This window comes from Podarcis cretensis (assembly GCF_951804945.1).
Source record: "Podarcis cretensis genome assembly, chromosome: 12".
Taxonomy (NCBI): domain Eukaryota; kingdom Metazoa; phylum Chordata; class Lepidosauria; order Squamata; family Lacertidae; genus Podarcis; species Podarcis cretensis.
In genome coordinates this window covers 10,455,571-10,471,018 of record NC_137181.1, presented here as the reverse complement: position 1 = coordinate 10,471,018, position 15,448 = coordinate 10,455,571, and the positions used below count along the sequence as shown (strand labels likewise).

At 45.3% G+C, this 15,448-nt stretch overlaps 1 long non-coding RNA gene across 1 annotated transcript in view; it reads left to right on the top strand.

The window, feature by feature from the left end:
- LOC307199377 overlaps window positions 1-15,448 on the top strand; it is a 103,379-nt gene that overhangs the window by 8,804 nt on the left and 79,127 nt on the right. The window lies entirely within an intron of this gene.

Below are 15,448 nucleotides of genomic sequence, written 5' to 3'. Positions count from 1 at the left end.
TTGTTGCAGTTTTCTGTTGCTGCTTTCTTTAAAAAATAATAATTCATCTTGTTAAGCGCCTAGTAATTTTAAAATCTGATATTAATTAATTGAATTAAAATAATCAAGAGCTTTCTAGGTGATCAGCCTGACCTTTATTTAGCACTAAATGGGATGTGTAAGAGATTCATTAGGATGGAAGTTATGGAAATTGGAATGTAAAAAAGAAAACCCACATAAAATTTTAGAGGAGTGAGTTCAAAAGTGTGTGTGTGTGTGTGTGTGTACACACATTTTGATTGCACCTGAGATTTCTTGCAACGAACACTCCGCATCTCCAGTTAAAAGGTTCTTAGTGATCCATCCCCATACCTATTTCCTGCTGTGGAGATGGGGGCGTGATTAACGAAATCTATCCTCCTGGCAAACTGGGAATATCCCCTCCCTCGCCCAAGTTTAGGATATTCCACCACTCTTCAGCAGTTTCTTTAAGTGGCTCACGTAAATGTAAACAAGCTTTAATAACAAACTGAGAGAAAACCTTAACAAAATAACATAACGTCTGAGAGAAACTAAAACAGCATCATGAGGCAAGAAAACAAGAAGAGACTGTTGGTCCCACTTAAGTGACGCTCTTAACGGAACACACACTGAAGGGAGGGGCTGATACCGAAGCAAAACACACAAGCCCTGCCCACCAGATACCAAGCACTCTACTATTCAAATTAGGGCCCAGTGCTTTTCTTACATTTCCAACCTCTGTCAATTTCATTCAAACATGTTATGTCCCATTGCAGCATAAATTTAGCACTAAATTTTGCATTTAGTGCTCAAACCCATTAATCTGCGATTTTTTAAAAAATCCATATGAAAATTCATTAAATACACATTTTATTATTCAATATGAATGTGTGCTGGTTTCAGAGCTAGTGATTTCCTCTCAGCTACCCAGTGAGCCTCACAGCCAAGCAGGGATTTGAACCCAGGTCTCCCTATTCCAGGTCCACTACACCACATCAGAGCTCTCTCTTCCCCTTCCCTTTGAATAGTTTCCTTGTATTTAAATGCATCACATGGAACAGGAATAAGAAGAGTGAAGCAATTGGACCTTATCTTGTCCTCTACCTGTTGCCGAAGCTGCATAGGGCACAGAGAGATGCAGAAGGAGACATGATCTAGCCCATTTTCAGGAAGATTAAGTTCTCCTTCGGATTAGTAAGAGGACACCGCTGCAAATGTGTCCGAATTCTGGGAAACGGCCCTGACCAAGAGTCTGTAACAGTATCCTCCTAGCCTCTGAGCCTCTCTCCATCTCCAGTAATCTCTACGTCTAAAATCAATACGGCTGCTGAACCCCATCCATTTGTCATGAGTGTTTGTTTCCTGTGATTTCTTGTCCTCTTGCCAGGTAAGTCCTTGGCTAGCGATGCAGGCCAAGTCCCGCTGCACAAATGTGCCAATGTGACTGCCAGACGGCGCGATGCTGGCTCCCGTTACAGCCATATCAGAGAGGAAGCTGGCTTGGGACGTTAATTGTGTTTTTTTTCCTAAAGGCCACCCAGTGAATCTTGGGGCACGGTTACATGAAGCTAAGGCTGGAGACAGACGGTCATTTCTAAGAGGCTCGGAAGCTGTTTGAGAGGCCTCGTTTCCCATGGTGTGCAGCAACACATTTATTTTGCCACTCGGCAAACGTGCAAAGTGTGCAAATGGTACAAAACTGTGAAAAAGAAAAAGCACCTAACAAGTCAGAGCCAGGAGTGGGGAGGCCACCAGGAAAGGGCCATTGGAGGACCTCTCAACCAGTAAGGAAACTGCCTTCTTCTGAGTCAGATCGCTGGTCCATCTACCTCTGTATTGTCTACATTGACTGGGAGTGGCTCTCAAGGGTTCCAGGTGGGAGACTTTCCCAGCACTACCTGGAGATGCCAGGGATCAATACATGGGTCCTTCTGCATGCATGATAGAACTTCTACCACTGAGCTATGGCCCTTCCTCAAGTCAGAGAAGTTGGGGCACCCAGAACACAAAATGCACTTGCCCGATAACCTGTGCAAACAAACCAATCCATGTGCCAATTGCTTTTTTAAAAAATGTCAGCCCTATACCTTATGTGGTGTCTGTTCCAGTGTTGAACAGCTCTTACTGTAAGAAAGTTCTTCTTTAGTCGGAAACTCCTTTCTTGTAACTTGAAGTCATTGCAGTGTGCAGTGCTCCATCATTCAAAGTAGCCTCAACTCAGTGTGTGTGCGTGTATGTGTGTCTCATTGGTTTCCAGCCTAATGGAAGGGATCATATTCAGCCCCTGCAGTACGCATGAGGCATGATCTGCTCAGAAGTCTTCACACACAAGAGCAGTTATGTGCAGCCACATCCTGCACCTTCTGTTTGCAGTCCAACACAAAGATCTGGTCCAATACATTTCGGCGTCTGAGGCAAACCATGAAATGTCACATACTGCCACCAGGGAAGAAGGGTGTTTGTGAACATCTACATCAGGAACAAGGGAGGAATAGATTTTTACATCAGGTCAGGATGGGGGCGGGAGACCAGTAGCACTTCCCATTTTCCAATAGTCCACTGTACAGTGGTGCCCCGCAAGACGAACGCCTCGCAAGACGGAAAACCCACTAGACGAAAGGGTTTTCCGTTTTGGAGGCGCTTCGCAAAATGAATTTCCCTATGGGCTTGCTTCGCAAGACGAAAATGTCTTGCGAGTTCCTGCGGGTTTTCCCCCCTCCCCCCTTTTTCTAAGCAGCTAAGCTGCTTATCAGCTGATCCGCTAAGCTGATAAGCCGCTAAAAGCCGCTAAACCGCTAATAGCGCTAATCCGCTAAACTGTCAATGGGCTTGCTTCACAAGACGAAAAAACCGCTATACGAAGAGACTCACGGAACGGACTAATTTCGTCTTGCGAGGCACCACTTGTAGTATAATAATAATAATAATAATAATAATAATAATAATAATAATGTTTTTTGTACTCCACCCATCTTTCTGGGCTGCCCCAGCTGCTCTGGGTGGCTTTCAACAGAATATACAAAAATGCAACCAAAGTGCCATGGTGGCAGGGGAAAGCTGATGAGGATCCAGCCTCCAAGGAGCACTTAACAGCTGTTGCTACTACCATGGCAACAGCAGGGGCAGTGCCTTCCTCGGAGGCTGCATCTGCTACCCCTGTGGATCCTTCCACCTGAGGCAGCCACCTCATCTTGCCTCATGGATGAGCCAGGCCTGCCTACACAGGCAAAGAAAACAGGAGGTGGCCTATCATGGCTGACTGGTGGACTTCGTTCATCCTTGAGTGAAACAGGCACTGCGGGTTTTCACAGCAGCCCCACAAGAACGTGCAGAACCTCCTTGCTCAAAGACAGGAGTGGTACTATAGAAAAACAAGTGTTCAAGCACCTTGAGCAACAATGGTTCTGTCTCCAAATGTCAACGTCTGCCTCCCCTTTTCCCACCTCGCCTTTGCTCTTCATCTCCTGATTCCTCTCCCCCTGACTTGCAATGCAATTGTATTTCAACAAAATCCTCTCTGCAAACAATTAACAATGCTATTTCCTGGGTTGGTGTAATTCCCGCTGTATATTTAACAGAGCATTCGCTTCGGTGAACACTTGTATTGCTTGGAAATCCTTAAGTGTTTTATAATGCACAGTAAGGAAGGCCTGCAAAATCTATGACCCATCAAGCCAAATGCACCACATGGGTACCCTAGCTTGTTCAAGTGCTTGACAAAGGTGTGCCACCCGGGGGCTTCTGATGCCTGAAGCAGCGGCCTCACCTGCCTCATGGCTGCGCCGGCTCTGCTTCCTTTTCACATGCTCGAAAGCCTTTTTTCAGGGGGAGAGGGTGGTTTTGTTCCTTCAGCAAAGTCTCCCCTCCTCTGCCTAATCACTACCTATGCTATAGATTTGTAAAATATTTGTGTCATGGTTGTCTTTGACCCTTGTCCAATTTCAGCTGTGCTAGACTCATAAATATCTGTCTCTCTTTCTCCCTCCTTCCTCCTTTTTCCTTTTTCTTCCCACAGGTAGCCTGCATGAGTCTCATCCTCCCTTGCTTAATAACAGTGAGTCACTATTCACACAACACTAAATTAAGCTGCTAATTAAATATGAGGGTTTTCTTGTTAAGGCTCTAGACACGCTGTACTTAAACAGCACGCTAAATTATTATTTGCTTGCATCTTTCCTCAACTTAAAAGCGGGGGGAGGGGGGGACAACGACTTTTCATTCAGCTTGACTGAACCGAAGACAAGCCCGCGCTTGCAGAGGCACAGATTCCAATTCTCTTTGGGCCTTGAGGTTGTGCCATTTTTTTAATTTTTTTATTTTGAATCCAGATTCTACAGAAGCTGTGGAAGTGATTTGAGTTTGCTGTATAAAAATTCGGCTGGTTATGCCAAGTGCTTGCAATTTAGGAAAAACGCAAATGAGGATGGTTCCAAACTCTGCCCCTTTCTTCCTCCCAGTTTCAATTCCAAAATGCTGCCTCCCTCACCTCCTTCACAGCCTCGCTTTTTCCATCAAGCCATTGGCATCACCCTCTCACTTTCTAGAAAAAAAGCCAAAAGTTCCTGGAACTTCAGTAAGCACATCTCTCTCTCTCTCTCTCTCTCTCTCTCTCTCTCTCTCTCTACCTTGCATTCCTCTGGTCAGGAGAGGGCAGGGTTGAATCTAGCTGATAGTCAGGGGAAATACACTTTGTACTTTCCCATTAAACCCCAAGACTTTGACCTGCTCCCCCTACTCTCTGCCCCACCCCTGAGAGGCAGCCATGAAACTTGCTGCAACCATGTAAGCTTAGAATCGCTTTTTGTAGCTGCGTCACATCGCTAACTTATGTTCAGCTTGAATTGACTATAATCCCCAAAGCCTGTTTCACATACATAACTAACAAGTGACAAAAGGTTGACGAGCCTTTTCTGTAGCAGTTCCAGAAGTCTCCTGTGCATTACAACATTGTACCTCTTTGATGAGTTTCGGGAAAGCTCCTGATTTTTGCTGCTCACTCTTCAATATGGTGTAGCTCAAATTGATTTCTGGCCATTGTTTGAATGATACGATTTTAAGTACAGTCGTACCTTGGAAGTCGAACGAAATCTATTCCGGAAGTCCGTTCAATTTCCAAAACGTTCGGAAATCAAAGCACGACTTCTGATTGGCTGCAGGAAGATCCTACAGCCAATTGGAAGCCATGGAAGCCCCATTGGATGTTTGGCTTCCAAAAGAATGTTCAAAAACTGGACCAGTCACCTCCAGGTTTTGATTGTTCGGGAGCCAAAACGTTCAAGAACTAGGCTGTTCGACTTCCAAGGTATGACTGTAGTATGTTAGTCTCATCTGCAAGGGTGAAGAGAGGCATATTATTTAAGGAGCAGCCACAGTGGATTAATTTGCATGGCAGACATGCTTCAGAAAATTTGATCACTGTTTCAGCCATCTGTCTTGCTTGTCTCTTCAAACATTAAAGAAGCTGCTTACTTATTTTTAGATTTTTTTAAAATTTAAAAGCAAAGCATGGATATTTTTACATTTAGAATAAATACAGTGGTACCTCGGGTTAAGAACTTAATTCATTCTGGAGGTCCGTTCTTAACCTGAAACTGTTCTTAACCTGAAGCACCACTTTAGCTAATGGGGCCTCCCACTGCTGCCGCACTGCTGCTGCACAATTTCTGTTCTCATCCTGAAGCAAAGTTCTTAACCCGAGGTACTAGTATTTCTGGGTTAGCGGAAGCGTCTGTAACCTGAAGCGTCTGTAACCCGAGGTACCACTGTATTTCATTTAGAACAACAACTTGTGGTCCTCATCCCTGACACAGAAGCACAAGGAACTCTCTCTTTCTCTCTAGCAGCTCAGCTCTTGCAAAGCTTAGCTTACTGGCAACCTTTCAAATGAAACTGAACAGAAGGAAGTCAAACTAGTAGAAGGATTCAGATGCGAAAGAGATTTGTAGGAAACCAGTTGGTAATCCAATAGTTACACCGAATGCTCATTCCTGTGTGCAAGGCAGTTGCCTCCTTGAGCTAAAGAGGCCATCCGTTTCATTTGCTAGGAGGACAAGCTGTGGCTGGTCTTGTCTGCTTGAATTTTGGTGCTTGGAGAGGGGGGGGGGGTTGCGAATGGAAATAAATTCCCCGTCCGGAATATTGGGTCCAGCAAGCTTCCCAGTTCAGCTCCGTATCCCTGGAAGCTCTGAGCCGGCCTAGCAGAATAATGCAGCGGTCCTGAGTCCATGTGAGAAAGGGATAAATCAAGTCCAAAAGACAGATCGGTTCTTATCTCTAGAAGCGTTTATTTACAAGCCATAAATCAGTCTCTCCATCGGAGACCTCAGCCATTCTCCAAAGACATTCCTCCATGCTTTCCAAAAGCACACAGACACAGCCTGTCTGTTTAGCTGTGTCTCTCAGCGTCTCTCGGTAGAACTGAAAGTAACTCTCACAGACAAAGCCTGTGACGTAAAGCCCTGCTTCCGGCCCCTCCCAGATGCAGGGCACCACGGAGTTTTAACCCTGTCTGTTCCAAACTCCACAGGGGGGGCATGGAATCTTTTCAAATTCTTGCAGTTGAGCAAGCTTTGGTGCATTTGCCATGAACAAGCAGCTGCCAAGCCTGGTGAGGGAGCGGGAGCGGGGAAGGAGTTTCCACATGAAAGGCTGCCATCTCCACCCTCACATTTACTACTCCTGTGTAAGTCTGCCAAGTTGCAACCTGGTAATGGATGCCATTGATCTCTGCAAGAGGGGCGTCCCTACATGTTTCTCCAGATTGTGATTCTTTGGCCCATCAGCCTCCCTCACCTGCTGACGTAAGCAGGACTTCGATGTCCCTCACAGCGCAGAGGCATTCAGGGAACCCCATTTGAGAAAGGAGAGAAGTACAATCAGTGAAGCTTTTCTGCCTGCAAGGAGGAGGGGGGAAAACCCACCTGCTTAATTTCTGTTTTTTTTTTTATAATAATTTTTATTAATTTTCCACACAAATAATAAAGAACAATATAAAACAGTATAACTTCAAGCTCATCGGTTCATACCCTTTTTTCTTTGACTTCCCCATACCTCCCCAACCCTGCATCCTTATTTCATAATTCTTTAGCAACCCTTAGGTCCATTGTCTTAATTCCCTTTCATCAAAAATTTCTTAAGTTTTTTATTTACTGCTGCAATTCTTTACTTCTTACCCCCTGACATCTTAACATTCCTCAATTTTACAATTATTTTTAAGATATATTTTGAATTTCTTCCCACCTGCTTAATTTCTGCAAGTCAGGCTGCTGTTAAGGGCACAGGAACAGTGCCAGTTTTAAAAAAAAGAAAGTTGGCAACTCTAGAGTCTGAAACATGGAGGGTGGAGAGAGGGGAAAGGGATGAAGAAAACACTTGTGTACCCATATTCCATGGGTCAAGGCCTGCTGATAATATTTTTGGCTGGGCTGGGCTTTTTAGCCAACCTGCCCTTGTACATTTGCTAGTTTGAGAATTGCACAGAGGCTTACAAGCCTCTGTTAATCACACAGACACGGTGTTTGGGTTAAGGGGGGAGAAAAACCCCACAGACCCCTGAGCTAACCTTTTCTTTCTCAGACAAATGGTCTTTTGTACTGCAGCTGTGTGGTATTTTCCTCCTGCTTTTAAATTGGTTCCTTGATTTCTCTCGTTCCTTCTTTATCTGCTCTCGGAGACTTTTCCTGATTAGAAGAGATTTTGCACTTCACTACTTGATTAAATAATGAATACATTTCTGTTTGATTTGCCGTTGCTTACTTAATTAAATTTCTTTTCAGTGCCCCAATTTTCATTATAATTTCAATTTTGCATTTAATCACTGTGTTGTTCTTTGCTGCCACCTTTCCTAATAGGGGTCTATTCTCCTGTCAGAACGCTCAGCAGAACTCAGATGGGAATTACATGCATATATCAAGGGCAGAAAAACATACCTTCTACTGGTGCAGTTATTTTAGAAGTTAATGAGGGAAGGGAGAACTTAACAGAGGCTGGAGCAATTTTTTGGTCCACGTGTGTCTCAAAGAAAACTCCATCTAAATAGTCACGGGAAGTAGCACAGAAGTGGTTAGAGCTCTGTATAATCTTGGGGAAGACATTACTTTATAATTTGTGGTGTGTGAATCTTGCGAGCACTAGGAGAATCAGGTCAGGCGAGACCAGAATGATCAGCTGTCCCTAGTTTAGAAGTAAACCATTCCCCCTATTGGGATCCACATTTGAATCCTTCTGGCACTTTGACCACCTTCTGTTCAGCTTCAACTGTTGTCAGTAGGAGAAACTTTGCAAGAGCTCAGCTGCTAATAAGCTAAGCTTTGCAAGAGCTCAGCTGCTAGAGCACAGCAAAATTCCTTCCTCTGTGCCAGGAACGGGGAGCCTATGTTATGTGGGTCTATAACTCCAATCATTCTTAACCCCTGGCCATCCTGGCTGGGACTGATAGGACTTGAAGTCCAACATCATTTAGAGGGCAACAGGTTCTCCATCTGTGGCCTGTGCTTTTGGGTTGCATCCCATTCAATGACCCAGAAGACATTTCCAGTCGGTCGTGCCTAAAGTAATGAATTCACCTGCTAATCAGGTGTGTGTACATGTGCATGCACACACACATGTGCTTTGTGTTACTCCCCATCTTATGTATCTAGCTAGCAGGGCCAGTAGTGAGGGATGATGGGAGTTGTTGTCCAAAAACAGATGGAGACCCAGATTTGGGAAACCTTGTGTTAGAGGGCACCTCTCTGTTATGTACCATTACAGTCTCTATGAATACGTATCACTTAAAAGTTATCTCCAAAATAAACCTTGTGCCAAGTAAGAACCGTGAATGTTAGTTGAGAAATGCTCTCGGTGGCAATTGACTCCAACAATCTCCTGTGGAGACCAATCATTGTTTGAGCGTAAGTTTCATTCACATTTCAAATGTAATACACTTCTGTGTGAGCTGGCACTTAGTAGCTGTATTTGGTCATTTCTTCTTCTTCTAATGGACCCGTCTAGCTCTGGCCTATACAGCTTGCAACCCAAATGCAGGCCGCTGGCCACATACTGTAGCTCAGGGCAACCCGGTGAGGCACACAGGCTCCTTTGCAAAGGGGGCACAAGGGACGCGGGTGCAGATACATATCCTTGCCAAGGGAGCCTAGGTACGTCTCTGCAAACCGACGTCCAAGCTATCACCAGAATTTCGCATGTAAAATGCTAGGGAATACAGATTGGAGGCACATTCTCTACATTTAGCCTTACTTGGAATTTATGCTTACTTTAAAAAATAAATAAATCATTTTTTTGGTACAAACAACAACCGCAAAAGACACATACAACAAAAACCATAATAATAATAATAATAACACAATTTGACAATTCAGATTTGAATACACTGATATACCTATGATTACACCTTTTAAACAATATTTTCCCACCTCTCCCCCCACCTCCCACCATTATCCGCCTTATTGCTTAAATATTCATTCCAGATTTCTTCATATTTATCCATTCTTAATTTGCGTTGACATGCAATTTGTTCGTATGTAGCTAATCTGCCCATATTATCAATCCATGTGCTCAATGGAATCTTTTTGCGGCTCTTCCAATTCATCAAAACAAGTTTTTTTGCTTCTAATATAGCACAGTACATCCATTTTCTTTTGACCCCTTGAAATCTCCCACGTTTTTGGAATATAATTTAGAATTCAATTCAATTCCCCTAAATAACAATTTCTTTTTATTACTCTTTCTATATTTATGCTTACTTGAGGATTACAAAAATGCTCTCTGTGTGGTTTTAATGGGCCTAATCTGGTTGTCATTGAGCAAAGGAAAGTATGCCCAAGGGGAGAATGGAAGGATACCAATGAAGAAGAAGAAGAAGAAGAAGAAGAAGAAGAAGAAGAAGAAGAAGAGTAGTTTGGATTTGATATCCCGCCTTTCACTCCCTTTAAGGAGTCTCAAAGCGGCTAACATTCTCCTTTCCCTTCCTCCCCAAAACAACAAACACTCTGTGAGGTGAGTGGGGCTGAGAGACTTCAGAGAAGTGTGACTGGCCCAAGGTCACCCAGCAGCTGCATGTGGAGGAGCGGGGAAGCGAACCCGGTTCCCCAGATTACGAGACTACCGCTCTTAACCACTACACCACAATGCCCTGCAGAACCACCTTTCCCAACCTGCTGCCTCCCCAGATGCTGTTGGACTACAACTCTCATCATCCCTGACAATTATTGGCCATGCTGGCTGGGACTGATAGGTGACGGAGTCCAACAACTTCTGGAGGGCTGCAGGTTACCCACCTCTGCAGCAGAGCACCAGCCGCATCACACCATCCCGATAATAATTAGCCATACCCAATAAGAGGCAGTGCGGGGTAGTGGGTAGAGTCTTGGACTTAGGCGAGGGAGGCCTGAGGTTCAAATCCTACCTTAGTCGTGATGCTTAACTGGAGAAGTGTAAGCCGCTCAGTCTTTCTCTCGCACACCTATCTCACAGGTCTGCTGTGAAAGCGAAATGGTGGGGTGGGTTCCTGAATGCCACCTTGGCGGGGGGGGAGGGGTTAAATAAAATGTGAAATAGGCAGCTGCCATCTAGTATTGATTTCACCCCCACTTTGTTATGGCTTTGCCGGAAGATCCTGAGAATTAGTTTTGGTGCAGAAGACAATTCTATTATAGGTTCCTAGGCAACCCAATGAAAGCAATGACAAACCTAGACAGCATCTTAAAAAGCAGAGACATCACCTTGCCAACAAAGGTCCGTATAGTAAAAGCTATGGTTTTCCCAGTAGTGATGTATGGAAGTGAGAGCTGGACCATAAAGAAGGCTGATCGCCGAAGAATTGATGCTTTTGAATTATGGTGCTGGAGGAGACTCTTGAGAGTCCCATGGACTGCAAGAAGATCAAACCTCTACATTCTTAAGGAAATCAGCCCTGAGTGCTCACTGGAAGGACAGCTCCTGAAGCTGAGGCTCCAATACTTTGGCTACCTCATGAGAAGAAAAGACTCCCTGGAGAAGACCCTTATGTTGGGAAAGATGGAGGGCAGAAGGAGAAGGGGACGGCAGAGGACAAGATGATTGGATAGTGTTCTCGAAGCTACCAGCATGAGTTTGACCAAATTGCGGGAGGCAGTGGAAGACAGGAGTGCCTGGCGTGCTCTGGTCCATGGGGTCACAAAGAGCTGGACACGACTAAACGACTAAACAACAACAGACAACCCAATGACAGTACTCAGAATTCCCTGAGGCAGAGATGTGACCATTAAGCCTATTCAAGCCTTTGGTTTAGCTGCGCCCTAAGGAATACAAGCCCTGCCAAGCAGAAATGAAATGCTCTGGGGGGATGTGGGTGTGTCCTATGATTGACAGCCAAGCTCCCCGAGAGGCTCAGATTCCACCCAGCAGAGGGCAGCATCCACACACCACATCAGCCTGCAGACAGATCCGGTGTAGGTGTTAATTGAGGCGCAGGCTTTTGATAGCATGCAAGAGCCACCTGTAGGGAATTCCTCCTTAAAAGTCCTTGAGGCAACAAGCTAAATAACACGGAAGAGAGAAGCCTCTTAACAGGTGCTTTGTTAAACCCACTTCTGCAAATCGAGCAAAATAGGCATAGCTGCCTTTCTGAATAAGGACTCTTGTGCAATTTTTGTTATTCTTCCCTCGGAGGAGTCTGGAAAGGCGACATGCTTGCATATTCTATGCCCTGCTGTTCTGCAACTCTCTTTGAATCCTTCTCTCCCCCACCCACCTCCGCACTCCGTCTCATATTCTCCAGCTGTTCCTAATTACCAGGGACGGGCTCTCTTCCTTGTTACCTTCCTCCTGACTCTGTTTTTGCCCTGGAAGAGCATCTTGTTGTTTGAGGGGAGAGGCACTCTGGGAAAGCGCCCGTTGATGACCTCCACTATCGTAGAAGAGGGAACAAACGCTTCTTTTCTCCTGCTCTGGAGGGCAGGGCTCGAACCATTGGCTTCAAGTGACAAGAACAGAGATTCCGATGAAACATACAGAACCAAATTGCAGCGGGTTGGACTAGATGACCCGTGGGTCCCTTCCAACTCTGTGATTCTATGACATGGGCTCACTGTAGCTCAGTGAGAGAGCACCTGCTTTGCAGGTACAGCAAGCACCAGGTTCAGCCATCATCTCCAGGTAGGCCTGGCAACGTCCGCTGCCTGAAACAGGATCAGCAACAATGTCTAGGCAACACGATGACCATATACATATGTAATAGACAATCTTTATAGAATTCCTTCAAACCATAACAAGTTCAAAATGTCTCAAAGTCTCTGAAAATCTTTAAATGAAGCCAGCTACCAAACTTTGTACGATGAAGGACAAGCTGTGAAGCTTTGTGTATTCAGCAAATATGATGTCCAACACTGTGCAGTGATTCCGGATATGGACTACTGTTTCGTAGAATTCTTCGCCAGCGTGGTGGGACGATGTAGAATTGCTTCATAAACCCATCTTATTTCGAATGAATGTATGTAAATGAAAATATCAAATGCTGTGGAACAGTGCTCATGGTAATAATGTAGGCACTGGAACAGGATCAGGCCAATGGCTCATCCAGTGCAACATCCTTTCCTCACACAGTGGCCAGCCAGATGCATGTAGGAAACTCATAAGCAAGACCTGAGCACAAGAACACACTCCCTTTTTGTGGTTTCCGGTAACTGTTATTCAGAAACCTTATGGAGGCCAACCATGGAGGTGGGGTATAGCCTTATGGCCAGTATCCATTGGTAGCTTTGCCCACGAAACTGAAATACCTCTGCCTTCCACTGATACCTTCCATGCCCAGCCACAAGGGTGGAGAGCGTCAGGCCCAAATGAAGCCCCTCTACACACCCTAGCCCCCCGGCACCCTCCCCAAGCAACACCTCTTGCTCAGTCACACCCGCTCTCCCTCAGACCGCACCCTCTTTCCTCAGGCCTCACACCTCACTGGCCCTTCACATCCTTCCGGCAGGTTTTGCCTGGCTGGAATGTATCCTTTAAGCCTGACCAATGCCTCTCGAATTCAAGTTACAAGAAAGGAGATTCCAAATAAACACCAGGAGGAAATTTCCCATGGTAAGAGCTGTTTGCCGGTGGAATGGACTACATCAGAACATGATGGGCTCTCCTTCCATGGAGACTTTTAAGCAGAGGTTGGGTGACCATCTGTCATGGATGCTTTAGCTGTAAAGGTAAAGGGACCCCTGATCATTAGGTCCAGTCGTGGCCGACTCTGGGGTTGCGGCGCTCATCTCGCTTTATTGGCCGAGGGAGCCGGCGTATAGCTTCTGGGTCATGTGGCCAGCATGACTAAGCCGCTTCTGGCGAACCAGAGCAGCAACGGAAATGATGCCCCTTTTTCCACTGGTCCTGCCCACTGCTGGCATGTGGCCCTTGGAAGGTTGACAAGAAAGGAACACGGCCCTCAGCCCACTGACCTACCACTTTCTTACTGTGTGTCATGGTCTTGCCTGTCCCCGTCCCAAAGGGAGAACCCCGGAGGCTGCTTTTGCTCAAATAGCTTCCTTTTCCTGCAGCATATTTATCACAAAATGGGAGGAATGAAGCGCCGGCAAAGTCGGAACCCTCCTCCCTCCCCTGTCTCTGCGTGACCTTCTCTCCCAGGCCTGCTCAGCAAAGCACATTATGAAACGCCAGTGACAATTTCCTTTAAACTGTAATATGCTGTAAATGCATGTTCTAACACACACAATACCCTCTGCGTTTCTGCCGTGGAAAAGTTTACGGGAGTTCAGTTTGGGCAGATTAGAGGAACACGACCCATTTTGCTGGCATTTTCCGAAGCAGGCTCCTCCACTTTCTGAGAATGAAAACAGCAGTCCTGTGAACTGCCAAACACAACGTGAATGTGTCTTTAAAAGAAAACACAGCTAAATGAAATATAAATGCAATAGGCATATGAAGGAGCAAGACTCCAGTAGGGAGGTGTATTGACCCTGGGCTCCCAGCAGCCATGTTGTGGATGCCACCTGGGATGCCACCAAAGCCCTATCACGTGGCTCAGTACACAGTCAGCTGACCCTAATGGCCAGTCCCTATCCAACAGGCCCTGTAAAACTCCAGTCTCAGAGCTTGCACCTCTCATGGAACCTGCCAGATCAGCATCAGGGCACAGTGATTGCATGTCATTTATGAATACTTCCTGTGGAGCTTCTCAAAGTCATTTAACCAAAAAAGCATACATAGCAATATTGGAACAGTCAAAGCAATTTCAAATGCAGGTTAAAAAAAATGGAAGAAAATCTACTCTTAAAAGGCTTGTTGGAAAATGAAGGTCCTCAGGAGGCATGAAAAAAGACAATAGAGATGGTGCCTCCTCTTTGTAACAGAGCTTCTTTGCCAGTCACACCTCACTAGACTACAGTGTTGTCTGATATTGGCTAAAAAGAAGAATCCATTTATAGGGCAACATTATATTCAATGGAGTGCTGAATATTGATAGTTAAATGTTTGTGTTTGGATATCTAGGTAATGTAAAGCTGTGGGTTATTGTTTCTTTGAGGGATACTAAAGCAATGTATTTAAAAATTCTTGTGCACGCTTGTGAAGCCTTTTGAATTAACATGTTTTTCAAAAGAAATATATTTTTTAAATAGTTTTAAAAAATAGAGATGGAGCCTGTCTAATATGTAACAGGAGGAAACTCCAAAGTGCAGGTGTCACTACACTAAAAGCCCAATTCCACTCTAAAGGTGCAAGATCAGATCTTTTCTGCTTGGCTTGAGAGCATTCCTTAGCAGTTTATAACAGGCATAGGCAAACTCGGGCCCTCCAGATGTTTGAGACTACAATTCCCATCATCCCTGACCACTGGTCCTGTTAGCTAGGGATGATGGGAATTGTAGTCCCAAACATCTGGAGGGCTGGAGTTTGCCTATGCCTGGTTTATAAGGCTCTACCTTGATTTGCCAGGCACAGCCAGGCTCTGTCACCTGGCCCACTGGCTGCCATCTTCCTGCTCATCAAATTTGCAGATAGGATGGGGGACACCTGGATTACTAGCAGTACACGTGAAAAGGATCTGGGGTCTTTGTGGACCACAAGCTTAACATGAGACAACAGTGTGATGCAGCAGCAAAAAAAAGCTAATGTTATTCTAGGCTGCATCAAGAGAAATACAGTATCCAGATCAAGGGAAGTATTAATACCACTCTGTTCTGCCTCAGTCAGACGACACTTGGAATACTGTGTCCGGTTCTGGGCACCCCAATTTAAGAAGGATGTTGACAAGCTGGAATGTGTGCAGAGGAGGGCAAGCAAGATGACCAAGGGTCTGGAAACTAAGCCTGATGAGGAGCGCTTGAAGGAGCTGTGTATGTTTAGCCTGGAAAAGAGGAGACTGAGAGGAGAGATGACAGCCATCTTTAAAGATCTTAAGGGCTTTTATATGGAGGAGGGAGCCTGCTCATTTTCTCCTGCTCTTGAGGGTAGGACTCGAACC